Genomic DNA, 17,671 nt, shown 5'->3' with positions numbered 1-17,671 from the left:
TCCGACTGAGGTTCACTCAGGCTACCCCATGAACGAACTTAGCCCATGACCTATGACAGAGGCTGGGGCAAACGATTCCTTCAGATCATAGATAAAACTCCTGGTAAAGCCCTCACATGAGTTACCGATCATTGAGACCTTGAACACCTGGAAACAGAAGGATTTTAAATCCTTGGTTTTTAGGCAGTCAGCCCTTACAGACAAACCCAAGCATGCCGGCAGTGAACGGCCCTCGTGGCCACGTGGCCAGCCGCAGTGACAGCCACACAGTCCTGCAGGTGCAAACCCTGCTCAGCACGAGGACAGTGACTTTGTGCTTCAAGCTTACTGCAAGCCGTCGTCATTAGGCTGTGTCTCTGTATAGGATAGTACAAAAACATCTCTTCCATGATCCCATAGAATGAAATCTCTCTATGAGAGAACGGCTGGTGGCAACATTAACAATTGTTCCTCCTTCGCCCCCTGGGCATTTCAAGTAACTGCAGCCATGCCCATGCTGCAAGGCAAACTGATTCAAGCTGCTCAGTCCCCTGCTCTGGCTCTCAGCACAGCTCCGTGGACAGCTGATCTAGCACAAGCAGCACAAGGGGTGGCAGATAGAAGAAAAAAGAAAAAAAAAAAAAGTACGTTTTGCTATTCTGTGCATGAACTGGAAGAGGCAGGAAATATTAAACAGAAAAGGACAAAGAAGAAAAGCTGCACTTCGGCTGTTGCTGTTCTGTTTTGCTGTCATTGGGTTTTCATTTTATAAAACAGTCAAAGCAAAATCTATTAAAAGGAATAAAATGCAGCTTTTTATTCTCTGAAAACTGTAAAAAAAAAAAAAAAGAAAAAGATTTATTTGGAAAGAATAGACAAAGGAAGAAAGAGCCCCACACAACAGATGTTAGTCTAGTTGGTTAATACATTCGCATACTATAGCTATGAGTATGATGCAGTAATCTCCAGGTTAAGTTAATTAATTTTTGATGTCTCCCCAAGGCAAGCAAAAGCAGAATGAGGCTCACTGTTGATATAAATTATACCCCTTGAGGTTGTTAATGTTATGGATTCTGGAAAGACACTTATTTTCATTTGAGAGAATACACACATCACATTCAGCTGTGGTGAGATGTGCAAGGTTAAAGTTTCCAAAAAGTACTTTTTAATTAAAAAATACGCTGTCAAGATCCTCTGAATTTCCCAGTAGAGAATACTAAATAGAGTCATAGCTCTCTGACAAATGCCTGAGCATTTACATATCCCCTTTGAATTAGCAACATCCAAGGCTTGCATTGTTTTACAGAGAGTTCTTTTTTGTCAGATACTTCTTGTATTTATGGCATTTCGAAATACGTTGTAGCATGCAGAGAGCAAGTCAGGTCACAGATGGAGTGGGTATTTTCATGACCCCTTGTTTGCACCAAGCTTTCTCTTGTGCAGAAAGAACCCAGCTGGGTTTGTGCTTTCTACAGGGCAAACTCCAAAGCTTTTCCACTTGGTTGGCTTAAACGAGGGTGGTTTTTTTTGTTTTGTTTTGTTTTGCTTTTCTCCCACAGAAGTATGCAGAACTTAATTTCTAAAGACAGGTTTTTTTTCTTTTTTCTTTTCTCCAGGTAGATGCCTCTATGTTCTTAAATACTAAGCTCTTGTTAATTTATCCCTGTCCAGTAGCTGCCAACCCCCTTCAGCCCACCATTTTTATTTTTTTATTTCTTGTGTGAACACACTCAATTGTATTCTCTTAGCTTAGATTTAAGCTAATTCTTTTTTCTCTGTAGCATCACTCCCCACATGTACAGTTAAGGCCACTAACTCTATTAAGGTCAATGAGAGTCATGAGAATTAAGTCCTCATTTATGAGATGTTACTGTGGTGAAGGCAACCAGCGCAGCTACCTACACGTGGCACCGACCCAAGGTGTGCTGGGAGCTGGGTCTGTACGGGAGCTGGGCCCTGGGCTGGGATGAAAACAAACCCTCAAACCCTCACTAGCCTGCTGCTTGTTTTGTGCCAGTGAGGACGTGCAAGCTCGACGAGAGCCAGCACTTTACACAACACTGTGAAGTGCAGGCACAACTGCAGTTTCCGGGATGCCAAAGATTTTACTGATTTTTCTTTTATGGTTGGTCTTCTCCAAAGAGGGCAACAGTGAGAGGAACTTTGTTTTTGACTTCAGAAGTCAAAGTGACCGTCATTTTTAGCGTGGCTTGTAGGTCAGAATGAGGAAAGAGGACACTTTAATCCAGCCTACAGCACTTCTTCCTGAAGAGCAGCACAACCATTTCACAGCTGCACGTCTCACCCTGGGGATACAGGTTCCAGGTACAACAGCATACAGAAGCCTGCCAGAGCCAACAACTGATATTTTCATAAATATATCAGTCCCACTTAGTAATAAAATAAGACTTTGCAATATCTGCCTGGTCAATACTGATCCTCCTCTTCCATAATGGGAATAATCCCAATCCTCTAACATCTTAGATTCCAAAGCCTTGTTAATGTCTTATTTTGTGTCAGCCTGGTTCCAAGGCGATGCTAGTCTCCCTGGGATGCTAAGACTTTAGGAAGACAACCTCTGGACTCAGGGAAAACACCCTTTATTTCCAGGATGGCAGAAACATGTCTCAGGAGTATAAAAAAATAAGACCAGTCACTCACGTCCAAAAAAAAAACAAACAGGTGGAACACGTTTTTACTTCAAGAGGGATAATTAAGGCAGCAGTGAACTTACTATCCATGGGGCCGAGAGCGCTCAGTATGCTTGTTTCATGAGAGATGTAGTAACAGTTTTGTTTGCTGAAATAAGCTAGAAAATAAAACCCGTCACTGAATTCATGGGTCTATGATAGATGAGCTGCTAGGACAGCACTGGACTCTGACACTGAAAGACTTACAAGCAGCACATCATTAACATTCAAGAGGAAGCTACTGTGGAGCTTATCAGTCCACTGCATTACAACACAGCAAGAATAGCTTTTTTTTTTTTTTTTAGAGCCTAGAATTACCTGAAATAAAGGTATGTATGTCAAAAGCATTCAGTTATGGGATTATGTCACATCATTTTTTAGAAGCACCATCAACATGTTGAGTCTACACTTATTTTCATTAATAAAAAACATCAATTGTATTATGAAGGTTAAAAAAACCAAAACTTTTCTTGCAGGGCCAAAAGTCACGTTAACTGGAGGAACGTACACATCTTGGGAATAAAGGCTGCTCTGAACTTACTGGGAAAAAAGACAAAAGAAAAAAATTGATGATAAAGAGTTAGATAAGAAAGTGCGTGAGAAGTAGACAGTCTAGAGGAAAAAAATGCAAGGAAATATCTCCACATAAACTTTACAGGGAGTTTAACTAGCAGAAAACATGAATCAGTTGCTTGCAAGCATAAATGAGCACAGCTCCCCTGACTTCAGAACTCCTGACATACTAGCTGGGTTTAATAAAAGAAAACGAGGTGAAAATACCTAAAAGCCTTGCTCCGCTCATGTCAGTACAATGTTTTAAATTGCCTTTTCCTTGAAGCCAGAATTTCACCTGAAAGTTTCTTGTATTTGCACTCACCAACAGAAAGCAAAAATTGGCAGCAGAATGCATGATCTGAGCATCCTATGGCCAGAGATACCTCATCTGCCGCCTCTGCACCTTTGGCAGACAAGCACATTTGCAAGTGGAGAGGGTGTGATGGAATACAGCTAGAGACACAACATTTTAGTCCTGGCTGAAGCTGGTACCATCGCTTGGGACTTGTTGAAGCTGTTGCCACCTAGAGCATAATGAAAGTCTTTTGCAGAGGCTGTTCAGAACGCTGCTCTAAAAAGAAGCACAGGGAGCTTTAAGGGGCACGTCTAGCAAGTGTGAGAACAGCACACAGTCATACTGCAAAAAGCCTCAGTGAAATTCATTTCAGTTGTTAAATATGTACTCAGGCTACCAGGCAGAACATTATGGCTGTCGCCATTACAGCTTTTCAGCCTGGATAGCACTAACTAATTGGATTACAGCTAGGTTAATTACAGCTGTCTGTTCATGATGCAGTTGGATCTCCCAGCTGCCATGTCACAACCGAAATTACACTGCCTCTATCACTTCCAAGCAGAAGAACGACTGAGAAAGCTTTGGCTGCAAAACTGTCACTTTCCATTGAAAATGGGCATATTATAACAGGAACTAAAAGAAAAGCACTGAACAAGAATGTAGTAAACAAGCGAGTGCACACAGTGATTCTGTCATAGCCATCTGAAGCAACTCCGATCGAGAGCTAAGCAGGGCTCACCCACTGTGCAAGAGCACAAAGACCAGAAAAAGCAGTGTGATTTTCTAAAGACACATGATGAAACATTTCCTTTTATTGACTGCCAGCTTTACTAACTCCCCAAAGGCGCTTCTCTGCTAGCCTGGCTCAATCAAATGCTTCCCAGCTGAGGACAGCACCTCTCTAGACAGAAGGATCATCCAAGGCCTTATGCACAAAACGAGGTTAATATCTCCCAGAACTACCAAAAACCTAAAAATTTTACTGATTGTTTATAATACTGCAGTGAAAGGGAATGCAAAGGAAGAGGTCTGTAGGCAACTCTCCCACTTTCCATTCCTAGTGAACTTTCTCAGCCACTCAGCCTGCCTCGTTCACCTCAGAGCACTTAGCTTTAGAGGTTTTTATGATAAACATCTTATGCAGAGGCTGTTCAGGATGCTACCCCAAAAAGCGGAGCAACACCACCTATCACAACAGGCTACCGTGAGTGACCTCTCTATCAGGTTTAATTACAGACTCCAGGCTAGCACACAAAACAGCAATGAGGAACGCTCCTAACTGCAGACACCAAGTTTGGCATGTCAGGCTTTGTTACGAAATCACTTCATCTTTCTGGGCCAGGGTGGTATCCGCAGTAACTAGCTTCATTTCCAATCTGTATCCAGGGATTATTGTAGGGAATTCAAGGACAAGAAAGAAATGGAGAGACAGGGTAGGAAAAGGGGTTGGCATGTAGTTTTTTGTTAAAAGTACGTTTTGAATTCATATGGCTTTAGAAACTACAATATCAGTAGAAAAAAAAATGTCTTTAATGTTAAATTTCCCCTCAAGATTCAAGTGAGCGTTAATGCTGGCCGCTTCACTTCATTCCTTCCCCTAACTTCCAAGCTGAAATGTCAGCTCAAGCTATTTACAGTCCCTCACTTTAGACTTTCCTAAGGCACGGTCAAAGGAACATTCAAATTTCCATTCCATCAATTCAAAGAAAAACAATCCCAAACTTTGGATGTGTTGGATACAAGGATTAAAGCTGTGTACTGCTTACACGTCTCCTCGTTTTGTCTAAAACAGAGGGGTTGGTTCTACACATGATGCTGATGTGCTTAAAATCTAAGCTATAAAGTAACACTAATGGCACCAGAGACCTAAAAAGCTTATCAGGTGTTTTTCTGTAGGATATTTAACTACAATCACATCACTGCCCTCACATGATGCAGAAACATTCGTTTCTGCATAATCTTCAGCTTGCTGAAATGGTCCAAAGCAGAGTCCAAACGAGATTTAAAGGAGCGCAGACAACCAACAGTCCTTGCTTGACTGACCTCCCTCATTTTTGGACTTCTTTTGTTTAGCAGTATAGACATACCAATAGCAAGTGTATTCACGGCACTTGTACTATTTCAGATGGTTAGTGGACCATCAGTCAGCAGCCAGCTCTTCTTGCAGAACAGCTTGTAGCCGCTGCTGGAAGATTTTTGCTGGGACTGGTTTGACTGGGATACTGCAGCAACAGAACAGTGGCTTAGGCTTAGCGCTGGTACTGCCGAGTCTAGAACATGCTGTCTGCAGGTACTTCAGAACAGTGAAAATGCAAATGTAACCTGCAAGTGTAACAGGCAAGAGACTAAAAGCAAAATCAGCTGGATTTGAAGTCTTCTGCAGAGAACACTGTCTTATTTTCTTTCTTTACTTAGCTCTGGCTCCTTTTGCCGCTTTTGGGCTTCCCCACAGACTGACTGAGCAGACATCGTACCTTACTCCCTTTGCTGCTCTTTCCTGTATTTCATGGTCATTTTGTCCCACTGAGAGAGGGGAAAGAAGGGAAACCAGAAAAATCTCTTCCTCATCCTCCTCCTTATCCTCATTATCCAGGATATCCAGGATATCTTATCCAGGATAAGATATCCATGGATAAGGTGAGCCCTCCTTATCCATCCTCATCCTTACAATCTCCTTCTCTGTTTCTCCCCTCCCCTCTGTTAGCACAAGGCTAAGTTCTCCCCAGTGAAAGAGTCAGGGACCCTCTGGGGACCTGCAAGGAGCTCTGCAGGGCTGGGAAGCAGGTGCCAGCACAACCAGGCTGTGTTGCAGGTAGAAAAATATTTAGCAAAGAGCAAGCTGACAGTGTGTACCTGGCTCGTCACTGTGCCGGTGGAGTTTCCTCCGCATTGTTGAGATACAGAACTCCAAAGCCTAGGAAAGACAACTCAGGTTGTAATATGGACACTGCTACAGAGGACAGACCTCTCAGTACTACAGCAGGTCAGGTCAGCCACCAAGGAGCCTCTTCTCAGCTTCTTCTCACCCAGGACTGACGTTTGACTATAAAATTATGTTTTTCCCACCCCCTGCTGTTTCCCTCTGCCTTCACATCTGTGGTCTTATCTGGAACCACGCACTTGCACCATGCTGTGATAAAAGGTTAACATAAGTAAATGGCAAACCCACATTGCTGGCAACATCTGTTGAGTGAGTCACTCTTGCTATAGGAGCTGTTTCCTTTAAAGTGGAAAGAAAGAACATAATACAGAAATAAGGACCCAGTCATTGAACTTTCTATAAATAATTCCTCTTCATTTTCTATAACCAACTGTCTTGAACTCCTTGCTCTCTCCCTTGCCATCAAAGTTCCCAGCCCTTGGTTCTAGTAATTTGTCAATGAATTGCAAAAGGAACAGCGTGAGTCAGCCCAAGCCCAGACAAACAGTAGCCTATGGGGAACCTTCTCGTACTCCAGAGGGGAAGATTTTATTCCTTGGCTTTAAAAACTCGGTGCAATTAGAACAGGAAAGGGGAAAAAACAGCTGTTCCAAACATGATGTCAATGTTTCCACTACTTCATAGGGAAACCATGTCCCCCCTCTGATTTTAAAGATGAAATACTAGTGCTTATTTTCCTGTCAGTTGTATGTGTGTGAGGAGAGGGGAGGGAAGAAGGAGGATTTGCTGGCTTTTTACCTAACTATGAATATATCAAGAGCCTGCATCAGCTGAGAAGTGGGAAGCAGCTGGAATATATCTGAAGGGAGCACAGCAGCCAAGCAAGCTCCATAATGGAAAGCTCCCTGCACTGAAGAAATCCTGAGATGGCTCAAAATTCACGGTTCTCAGGGAGCCCTTCTAACTTCCTGAAGTGTGACAGATTAGCCAAGGGTTAAAAAGAAGAAAGTGATCTAGGTGCAGAATGGCCACCTAGCTATTCAACAACAAGAATACAGCTATTTTCCATGTCTCCAGGTTTGGTAAACATAGCTGACAAAAGACTGGCTAGGATACGTGGCACATACCTGCACCAATCAAATCTGAACCCCAGTTGCACCAAAACATTGCAGCATCTTCAATCCCCCCGGGCTGCTAACACTTTGGGGGGGCACAGAAGTCAAGGCTGATGGATGAAGCCAAAAACTGAATATGGGGGATCCAACAGGTCCACAAACATTCCAACGTCAAACTTTCGGCTTCTCAGTCTGAGGTTATTTGTCCATTTATTTCCAGGGAGAAACTGGTTATCACCTTTATGAACATTTTCCATCTTTTTTAAAATATAAACAGAGTGCAATGCTTAAATCCCTGTCTGTATCTCTTCCCTCTCGTCATGCGAAGTTTAGCAAGGAATGTGATTTTTGTTTATAGAGGTAAGGAATTAAATCCATGTCTCAGCTTGACCTTGGCTGCCCTATTCCATTAAATACCATCCCTCAGACATCAGAAACAAACCATGGAGCAGAGGTAAAGCCTCTCAAACACATCAAATTGCAATTTGTATTTAGCATTTTTGCAGTTATAAATGGCTTTCCGTCAGTCTGATATTGGGTGCCTTGCCCACTCCAGGAGTAATGCAACATATGATTCTTGGTTTATTATGCTATAAATTATGAAGTCATGGAAAACTGTCAGAGAACAAGACACACGTCCTTGCAATGTAATACTGCCTCCATAGTCATCCCTGTGGAGGCTGAGCTACAGGAAAAGATTTGGGAAGAGGGGAAAAACATCTTTCCCATCAACAGCTGGATTCAGACACTACCTGTTGCTCAAACTGCTGGCCAATTCAGCCTTCTTCTGTGGTTACATTGAAGTAACCCTGGCAAAAATAGTTCACAGGGGACTTTAAACCATTTGCTCAGAAAATTTCATCAGGCACAACATGATCCGTTGTCCTCCACTTGCTTTATATTAAGGAAAATCAAAAACAGCTTATAGCAAAGGTTAAAGTATAGACATCTTGTTCATGCTTAACACGTAGCTATCGTCATCACTCCAAAAATGTAACAGCCACATGGAGAAAGGCACAGCAACCGTGGAAAATATTTGCAGTTGTAGTCATGCACTGTCAGTAACAAAGGGAAGGATGTGTCTGTGCGGCGTGGTACTTCTACCATGCTGAGATGCCAGGGCAGTTACACGCAGGGCATAATCTGTGATTCAGTTAGCCTTCCCAGGCTAAACCTATCTGTAGGAAGAGGGCCAAGCTCAGGAGTTTCAAACTTCACGAGGGAATTTGTATCTCTCAGGAGATCAGGTCTCTGCTGGTGCCAGTAGATCACTTGCTCTCATTTATCAACAGACATCCCAGGGCACCTACTGCAGTGCCACAGAGTAAGACTGATCCCCACACATTCTGAACTCTCCTCATATAGTTTAGGGTACCTTGAATAAAGAAATTAAATACTCTAACAGGTCTGTCAGAAATAGCACTAAAAGTACAGAAGAGAGCAGGAAAAACAGGAGGACTTGCTAACACTTAACAGGAACATTGGTGCAGGGGGCAAGGGAGCTCCTCCAGGCCCTGGGGAGTACAGTGGAAGTAGTAAGAAGAGGAAAATGAAGAAACAGAAAAAGGAAGAACAGGACTTTAGATCTAGGAGAGAAGTAAAAAGGAGGCACAAGTTAGATAACAAACACTTTTGAATCCCAAATATCTGAACTTCTGGTGTTTTCACCCTTAAACAATTGAGACAAACCATATTTCATTCCCCTTTCGGCATTCACCACTCTCTCTCAAATTGTCTCCCAAACAATGGCTTTTACTACTGCTTCAAAGAGTCAAATAGGAAATTCCTGCTACAGGAAATTATTATTTTACCCCATTTTTTATGTAGAACAAATTATTTCCCCCCCCATTATTTCCACAAGATCTGGAGTTTGAAAGAACAGCTTATAAAATGTAAGAACTGGGATCACACAAAGGATAGGCATTACGATTTGGGGGGGATCTGAACACAATCGTGTGCTCTGTTCAAATCCTCTGACCCCGGAGTGGAAACTATCACGTTCCCAATTCCTAAGGACCATTCTGACTTTTTTTTTTCCTCTCTAGGAAATCCGCTTTTTCATACACACATACATATGTCTGCTCGTGAGAGCTGCCCCTGGTCCTCCCTCCGTTCAGTCCTCTGCGTTACATCCACAATGTTCTTGAGAGCACTGAGTCTCTGTGGCCCATTAAAAGCTGAAGTGTGCAAACAGATCTGAGGGAAGCTGTTCATGCTTGAGGACAAACATAGTCATTAGGAAAGCCCTTGTTGACCCATTAACACCAAACCAATTCCATGCCGAAACATGTAATTAGTCCAGATATCTAATACTGGAAGCTATTTCCCTGGGAAGTTTTGAAAGCCGTAACAAAGTTAAAAAGCATGAAAAAACAAAGATGAAATGCTGTTTCACATTACTGAATTCACTGTCCTTGAGGGTGCGCACCCGAGAATGGCAACCCAGCAAGAAACAAGAAGCAGCTGAGTTCAAACAAAACTCCCATCATGTGACTTTTCACTTAACAGTGGTGATTACACAATTGTTGTTCTGTTATACAAGCAAGCGGACTCTGCTGCCTGCAAATAATCAAGTTAAACTCGTGAAGGTCCAGAGCTGTAAACATCCTCCCCATTGGGAGCCCAAAGATCTTTCTGAAAGGAGCAGCATGGATCTCGTTATACTAAAAATATCCAAAGTGATTAGATTTTGTTATGGGTAACATCTTTGCCAAATCTCCTCTATAAACCTTACTTTGTTCTTAAAGAGAAATAAGAGCCCAAGCCACCAATCTGGTAAGCATAAGACGGGCACTATGGTAAAAGCCTTTTCTGAATCAGGGCAGTTGCATTTTGCAAGGATTTGCTGCTTTAAATTGTTAGCGCCTTCACTTATCTTTTTTCTTACAAAATGAGCAAAACGTACTGTCCAGTTTCAGCTGACCCTTGTAAAGGGTAGCATGAAAGGAAGCAGAGGAAGATCAGTAGTCATAAGAAACCCAGTGTTTTCATCTCCTTCGTTGTAGTCCAGAAAATTGCTCAAAGAACAAAATGGATGCTGAACTCTGCATTCGGTGAGCTAAATGCATCCGTTACATAATGGGACCTCAGCGCATTTACATCCAAATGAATTTGTAGAAAGCTGAGACACAGAAGTACAGTAGCCATTAAAGTAGAAGTATTTTGATTTCCTGGAGAAAACATGATGATTCTGACCCTGCATATAATCAAGAATCAAATAACCACAAAAAAAAAAATCTCCCTGTAACAGCTGGCATGAATTCAAGCGATTTTTCTTCAGAACAATACCCAAATCCTTAAACGGCCCTACTAATCCTAGTGGGAGGGAAGCACTTCCCAACCTTTACCACTACCCTGGTGTACCAAAGCGACATACTGCACACATACTGCATGCAGACCTCAGGCTGAGGTGGTATCTTACTCTGGCTTCAGTTCCCTTAACCTTATTCCTACATGTGAGATCATCTCACAGCCTTTTTGATCAGCCTTAATCTAAAATTGTGTCTCTGCGCACAGAAACTCTAATGCAGACTGCAGATGCTCTCGTAAGATGGTCCCAGCAGGCTCAGCAAAGCTCAGCTTCAACTCTGGCATTACCACAAATCAGTATTCAGCCAGCTCAAAGCAACAAGCTGACCCTCACCAGGTTTTCCTTACCTCTCGTTAAAATCAGTAGCAACTGAATACCTAATAGCTTTTAGACAGCCAGCATAAAATCAAAGCATCCTGCAGGACAGCAAGAAATCGCACAGCAGCACTCTCATTCCTCAAGACTCCCTCTCCTCTAAACAGAGTGAAGTCAAAATGAAAATCCAACCTGGACCCCTTTTCCACAGAAGTCTGTCCAGAGTTTGTTAGACCCTTATTGAACTGGCCGGTGATCCTAGGTTCACTGCTGAAAGCAGAATCCAGGTTTTTGAGATTCAGGCTACCTCCTGCATGATTTGCACAGTTCCCCTAAATATACCCATAAATAGAGCTTTCAAAAATCTGCAGTGAAACTCATATAAGGGAGTGGAGTCCGGACTGACATAAATCTCAGAAAACGTGTTTGGTTCAGATGAGCCTAAAAGAGTTTAAACTCTGAGCCAAATCTGTTTAATCTGGAAATGATGCTGGAAATCTCATAAAGTCAACTTTCTTGAAAGATTTGTAGTACTTCCTTATTTTCATGCGGTCAGAAATTACTACTAAAAAAAATGTCTTTTCATGCTATTTCAGTATTTTAGCTTTATGTTTGAGCCAAAATCAGAGCTGTTTTAATTTTATTTTCAATAAGCTCTAACCAGCCTGTAAAAAGAGGGTTGCAATTAGATTTGGGTTAATATATTAAGATTTGTTCCATAACCCTGAACACAGTAGTCCTATGCTTTTTGCCCCCTTTTTTAAATAGTATTAATCAACCGTGCTTCCACTTTGCCAAAGTTTTTAATTGGTGTGGCCATGGCAGTCCCCTCTTGTCGGGCTAACACCCAGAAAGGCATCACAGCCCCCCCAGCTTAGCAGGGGACCCCTGCTGACATGCTGCCTGCCACCATCAGCCACACCACGGCCACCTCCAAGAAGCCACCAAAGTCTGCCCGAAGCACACATGGCCAAGAGCATCCCAGTGGCTGCTCTGCCCTCAGAGGGAACCTCTTGTTCAGCACCGAGTGCCTCATTACTCCGAAGCAAACACTGTCAGATGCAATTCTCCGGTGCCCATCGACTTCAGAAGGCCTTTTATCTGCCCCAGATGCCTGCTAATGAAAAGGGGTTGCTGCTCCTTCTGCTGAGGCCAAAAACTGAGTGGCAGCAGTGACTCTTGCCAATTCCGGATCTAACTCTAGGAAAGTTGCATTTTCCAACCCCACCAAAAGAAATGCCTGTCACATTATTCACACATGTGGTCTCTTACCATATGAGGAGGCAGGCTGTGAAAGGGAAAAGCCAATGTTAATATTTGCACAACCAACCCAGGCCAGGATCAGAACAAGTAAGACAGTATGTCCCTGAATCTTGCAGCAGAGACCGAGCAGTGAGAGTAACCTTTAGGCAGCTGAGGGGCTCCCAAGGATGATCACTCATGAGCTTTAACAGATTTTGGATCTGATTTCCGCAGCTGTGCAATATGGTGCACAGACTACACGGCAACAGTGGTGCAAGGATGCCACAGCACTACGCCGTAGGAACAGTGAGGTGCTGGAAATACTACAGCATCAGAATCATCTGACACTAGTCTTCTACCACCAGGTCCTGCTGCTCCCCTCTGTGGCCTGCTCCCTTCCTGTACCTCCTCTATACCATGGCAGTGGGGCGGGCACAGATGACACCAGACTATGTTCTCCCTTTCCTTCCCCATGGACATGCCTCCCACTCCGGCGTGGGGCAGATTTCCTGCACGCAGGCTCACAAGGAGGTGGCAGATGTGATAGGATGGAAGGGCTTTTATGACGTGGTGCCATAAAATAAAACATCCTGCTCTCATCCCCACTGCGTGAGCATGGATCACACTCGTTCTTCTCAATTTGTATCTGTCTCTGTATCTGTCTCTCAGGGATCTTCTGCTATATAGGAATGTTCTGGCATTTGGAATTTCTCCTCATGAATAACATACTTTTATTCATAAAGGCCTATAGCAGAAGCATGGCGCCCTCCTTAACAAGGATAATCAAATATTGGAGGGAATACCTCAGAGAAATACTGAGAAAGCATCTGCGTTTCTAAGAAAATCATCAAAAGAAAACACTTTATTCAGAGAAACTCCAGGATATCCATAGGATATTCTGGGGATTACAAATAAGATTTGAAACTAGAAACAATAAAGCAATTTTCCCTCAGGCTTAGAAACAAAACTACTCCAACTTGATTTAAGAGAGGGCAAGGGCTCTAGAAGTAAATCCATGTCAGTGAACTCCAGAATGTATCAAGAGACCAAAGCTGGCAGAGAACATCATAAGATCCTACCTTTGGTGCCAAAGGAATATTCCAGTTTTGAAATACACAGCTTGGAAAAATCTGCTAGAATTTGTAAAAGATGCTTTGGAAAAAAAAAAAAAAACAAAAAAAAAACACCACAAACCTGTACCTTCTAGCAATATTTCCCATCCCCAAAATCTTTACTGAGCAGAAGACCATCTTACAGAGAAAAGGTATCACCCATCCCAGAGGAGCCTGGAAGGTGAATCGAGAAAAGGGTGCAAACAAGTGACTTCACACTGGGGGAGTTTGGTTTGGCAAACAAATGCTAAAAGAACATGATGGAGATGCTTCATGGTCCAGAAAGGATGAACTGGAGTAGACCACAAACAGATGTGGAAAACATGGACTAAGTAAATGAGGAAGAAGCAGAAACAAATTTTAGGAAATTCTAGGAGAGAGTTAAAAGACTTTCAGATGAAAAGACAGAGGGAAGCGGTTGGTTTCCCATTAATCCAAATCTACCATAGCATGTCATTTGGCAAATTCAGAGTGTGGACTAGGTGATCTTGGAGGTCTCTTCCAACCTAGATGATTCTGTGATTCCGTGAAAATAACATGCTGGCATAATATTTGCAGTGGCATTCATGAGTGTGAATGTTAGGAAGGAAGAAAACTAGGTAAAAAAGGGCTGTTGGCATAAGAATATCTTGATGTAAAAGTTTAACAGCCTTGCTCACAGCTTTCATTAATAAATGGCCATAAGCAGGTCAGTAATATGATAAGGATGGAAATGAGAAGGATTTCAACCACCACAGAAATGAGGTTGTGGAACAGCCTCCTCCCAGCAGCAGCGGGACTCGGTCTTGACTTGAAACAATCCATCTTGATGCACTTACGAATGCCATTACTATGTGGTTGCCTGAGAGGCAGAGCCAAGACATGACCCTGAAAGTCCTTTCCAGCCTTTTTTCCTAGGTCCTCCAGCAGCACCGTGGCAGTCAGTCGATGTCTGTGTTCTTCTCAGCATGGGGCTGCCCCTCGGTCGTCCCAGCTCCCCCGACTGAAGCAAGGCATGTTCACCAGCTGAACACAAAGCAAAGCCATTTCTACAGGAAATGGACCAGCCCTCCTTTCATGTTTGTACTGCAATATCTGAAGGCCTATCATCCATCAGCCAGCACCACTTTCTTTGAAGCCCTCAATAAAATGAATTTTAGCAACAGGGCGGGCCAAGTTTCGGATGTTACACTGTTTCCACAGCTAGATTTCAATTTCTTTTTCTCTAAAGGTCAGAAATAATTAGTGTCATGGTCTTGCCCATGCCCATCCCAGAAATGATCCCTAGGATGATTTGTAAAATTTGGATCCACACTCCACTTTGGCCTCCAGCATTGCCCACGACTCTAATTGAAGCTAAGTACTTCATCAAGACCACGCACAAACATAGCTTGCTTTGCCAAGGGTTACATCCTTAGAGCCTCTTTGCCATGGTCAGGCAGATAATGTTTTCCCTTCACGGGGTAGATTCGAAATACTTGATCTGTTTTTCTCGGCGCGTTCCACTCTCATCAGGAAGTCGATGCCAGATGTTGGGTTTCAGCTCCAGGCCAGGGCCTGTAGCTCATGCATCACCACACGAACACTGGCCAGCCAAATGCCATTTCTTTACGTTGTGGCTAATTCAGTAGCTGGCTTTCTGCCACAGAGCAACAGGCAACAACTACAGTAAACTGCATCTGGAGTAGGAACCATGAGGGAGCCAACAGGAGGAGACGGTAGAAGAGCCCCCCGCCAGCTGCTCACCGGCCCTGCTCGCGGCTGGAGGCAGCTCCTCCTTTGCCAAGCCGCTGCCTAGGGCTCTGCTTCTCCAGACTAAACACCACCTACTTGTCCCAGCACAACAGTGGGGTGCACCCCATACAGTCTGGAGGACAAGGATTCAGAAACAGCGTCCTCAGAGTGGACATTAAAGGAAGATGCCTATGTGGAGTCACCCTGTTCTTTGCATACTCCCAGCGCTGCAGAGCAGAACTTGCTCTCACTAATCTTATTCATGATTAAGAGCCCAAACCATCCTATGATTCTGTGAATACTTTACAGCATTTTCTTTCTTGCTTTGAGAAACTCAGATGAAAACAACTTGGTACATCTGATTTTGTGAACACAAGCAAACGAGCAACTTCACTGCTTCTCCCCTGCAGCAGGTAGCTGCTGGCTGACTTTCCAATGCATCAGTAAGTCTCAGCTCAGGAGGATTTAAAAGCAATCAATAAAGATATTAAAAATGTTTTATATAAGATCCATCTACCATTCACGACTAACACTTTTTATGACAGAGATCACTTAACAGTTCTGCCCACAGGAGGCAGAAGCATGCAGTTTGGGCCCGAGCCCGTTCTCAGAGCGTGTCCGTCAGGCACTTCAGTCCTAAAGGCAACCAGGCTCAGAGCTCCACAGCTCCAGCAGTCATGTTTGGAGCTAACGCTACAGCCAGGCTAACAGACAGACAAGCCTGGAGGAAGGAGGAGTACTTTTCCCTTCTCTTGGCCCCGGGGGATTTCAGACCATCTCAAGCCAATTGACATCGTGGTGGAACTTTGTCAGCAGCTCATTGACATCTGCAGGCTCACAGCTGCAGCCACTGGAACTGCTTGTATCAGCAAAGTCCCCTTAAGGCCCGAGGTTGGATTTGCTGGATGAAGATGACCAGCATGTGATAGGATGAAGGACCTTTTCTCTTTAGTTGAACACTGTTTTTTATTTACCAGCACAAAAAAAAGATACAAGAATTTTTAGATTCTACTGCTGTTCTAAGTGTGAAGGACTGGAAAGAAAATACTCACATTTCCCCTTGGGATAAGACCATCATCTATTTCAGGAAAAAAATCAATTTTCACCAACAGATGAAGAAAATTCAAAACACTGTCTTTGCAAAAAAGAATATGTAAATATTTTATAGGACTTTTTGCTGTTTAAAATGTTTTTATTATAATAAATTCTTCTGTTTAAGACAGGGCTTGAGAGGAAACCCACATAAGAATGTTCTTCATAATATCCCACTGATTTGAAAGGATCAGATTTTCTCCCCTACAGATTTGGTACTGGTATTAATTAACATCATTTTCCAAGAAATGTTGGAAGTCGTGTGTTCCTAAAAACCTTCCAACGACAGCAAGTCCACATGCCCCTAGGCAATTCAGTGCTCACCCTCCTTAGGACTTTTTTTTTTTTAAATAACTATTCCTAAAACTTCCTTTCCTGTGACTTAAGCCTTTAACTAATATTCTTATTTATACTGTACATGGAGAAAAGCAATCTTTTGCAGCTAACATATATCTGAAGAACATTATGTCTCCCTTAGAGTTCCCCCCTTCACATTTAAGGAACCATTCTTTCAGCCATACACCAAAGGTCATGGCTGTTTTTAGACTTTTGATCATTCTTGGGTTTTTTCCTCCAGGGTTCCTCTAATTGCTCTTCATCTTTCCTCAAGTGCTTTGCCATTCCTGAAGTCCTGCTCTCCAGGAGGCAAGAAGCCACTGATAAAGGAGATCTGAAGACAGGGAGCAATGAGACAAATAAAACCTCAGAACAAAACTAGTAGCAGGAGGATGTTTGCTCACAGTACTTGCTACAGTACAACTTCAAAAACTCAGCATTATTAAGTAAAAGTTCAGGGTGCTTATCTTATCTGAATGTGTTTGCACATTCATAGCACTGAGTCAAAGTCTCATTAACCATGGAGACCGGCTCTATGAACTTCTAAATACTAATTGCTTTACATTCTTTGAAGTCAACAGTAGAGGTTTGGCTAAGTCAATCTTTTATTTTTGGAAGTCTGTGCCATTATCCCTCCCGCTGCTCCCCAGTTTTGCCAGTTTAACAATGCAGTTTGTCTTTCCTGATTTATTTTTCTTTAAAAAAAGTGGATGATGTGAGCAGGCATCACAGATTCTTTGCTATAACTGGTAAACCGGTGAGGCAGGGGCAAGAAGAGATGCACAACATAGTAAGTTGGCTGAAAATGCAGTGACAAAGGGAATAGATCTAAATAAAAAGGAACATGGAACAAGCATCAGGGAAGTGATACAGCACCTGGATTTTTTTCCTCATTTGTGAGATTCAGGGAATTGGGAAAAGCTACAGGGTCAAAAACCACCACATATATATATCTAAAGCCAATACCACCGGGTATCAGAGGGGAAAAAAAAAAAAAGCTAAGGGACTCCATTTTGACCTCAGCATAGGTTTCCTC

The 17,671-nt window shown here is 42.9% G+C and overlaps 1 long non-coding RNA gene across 1 annotated transcript in view; it reads right to left on the bottom strand.

Moving 5' to 3' along the window:
• The window catches only part of LOC310884887, a 72,572-nt gene that overhangs the window by 47,724 nt on the left and 7,177 nt on the right, over positions 1-17,671 (bottom strand). The gene's annotated exons all lie outside the window — the stretch shown is intronic.

Source organism: Anser anser (genome assembly GCF_964211835.1).
Source record: "Anser anser genome assembly, chromosome: 21".
Classification (NCBI taxonomy): Eukaryota; Metazoa; Chordata; class Aves; order Anseriformes; family Anatidae; genus Anser; species Anser anser.
This window is presented reverse-complemented; position numbering and strand designations above follow the sequence as displayed.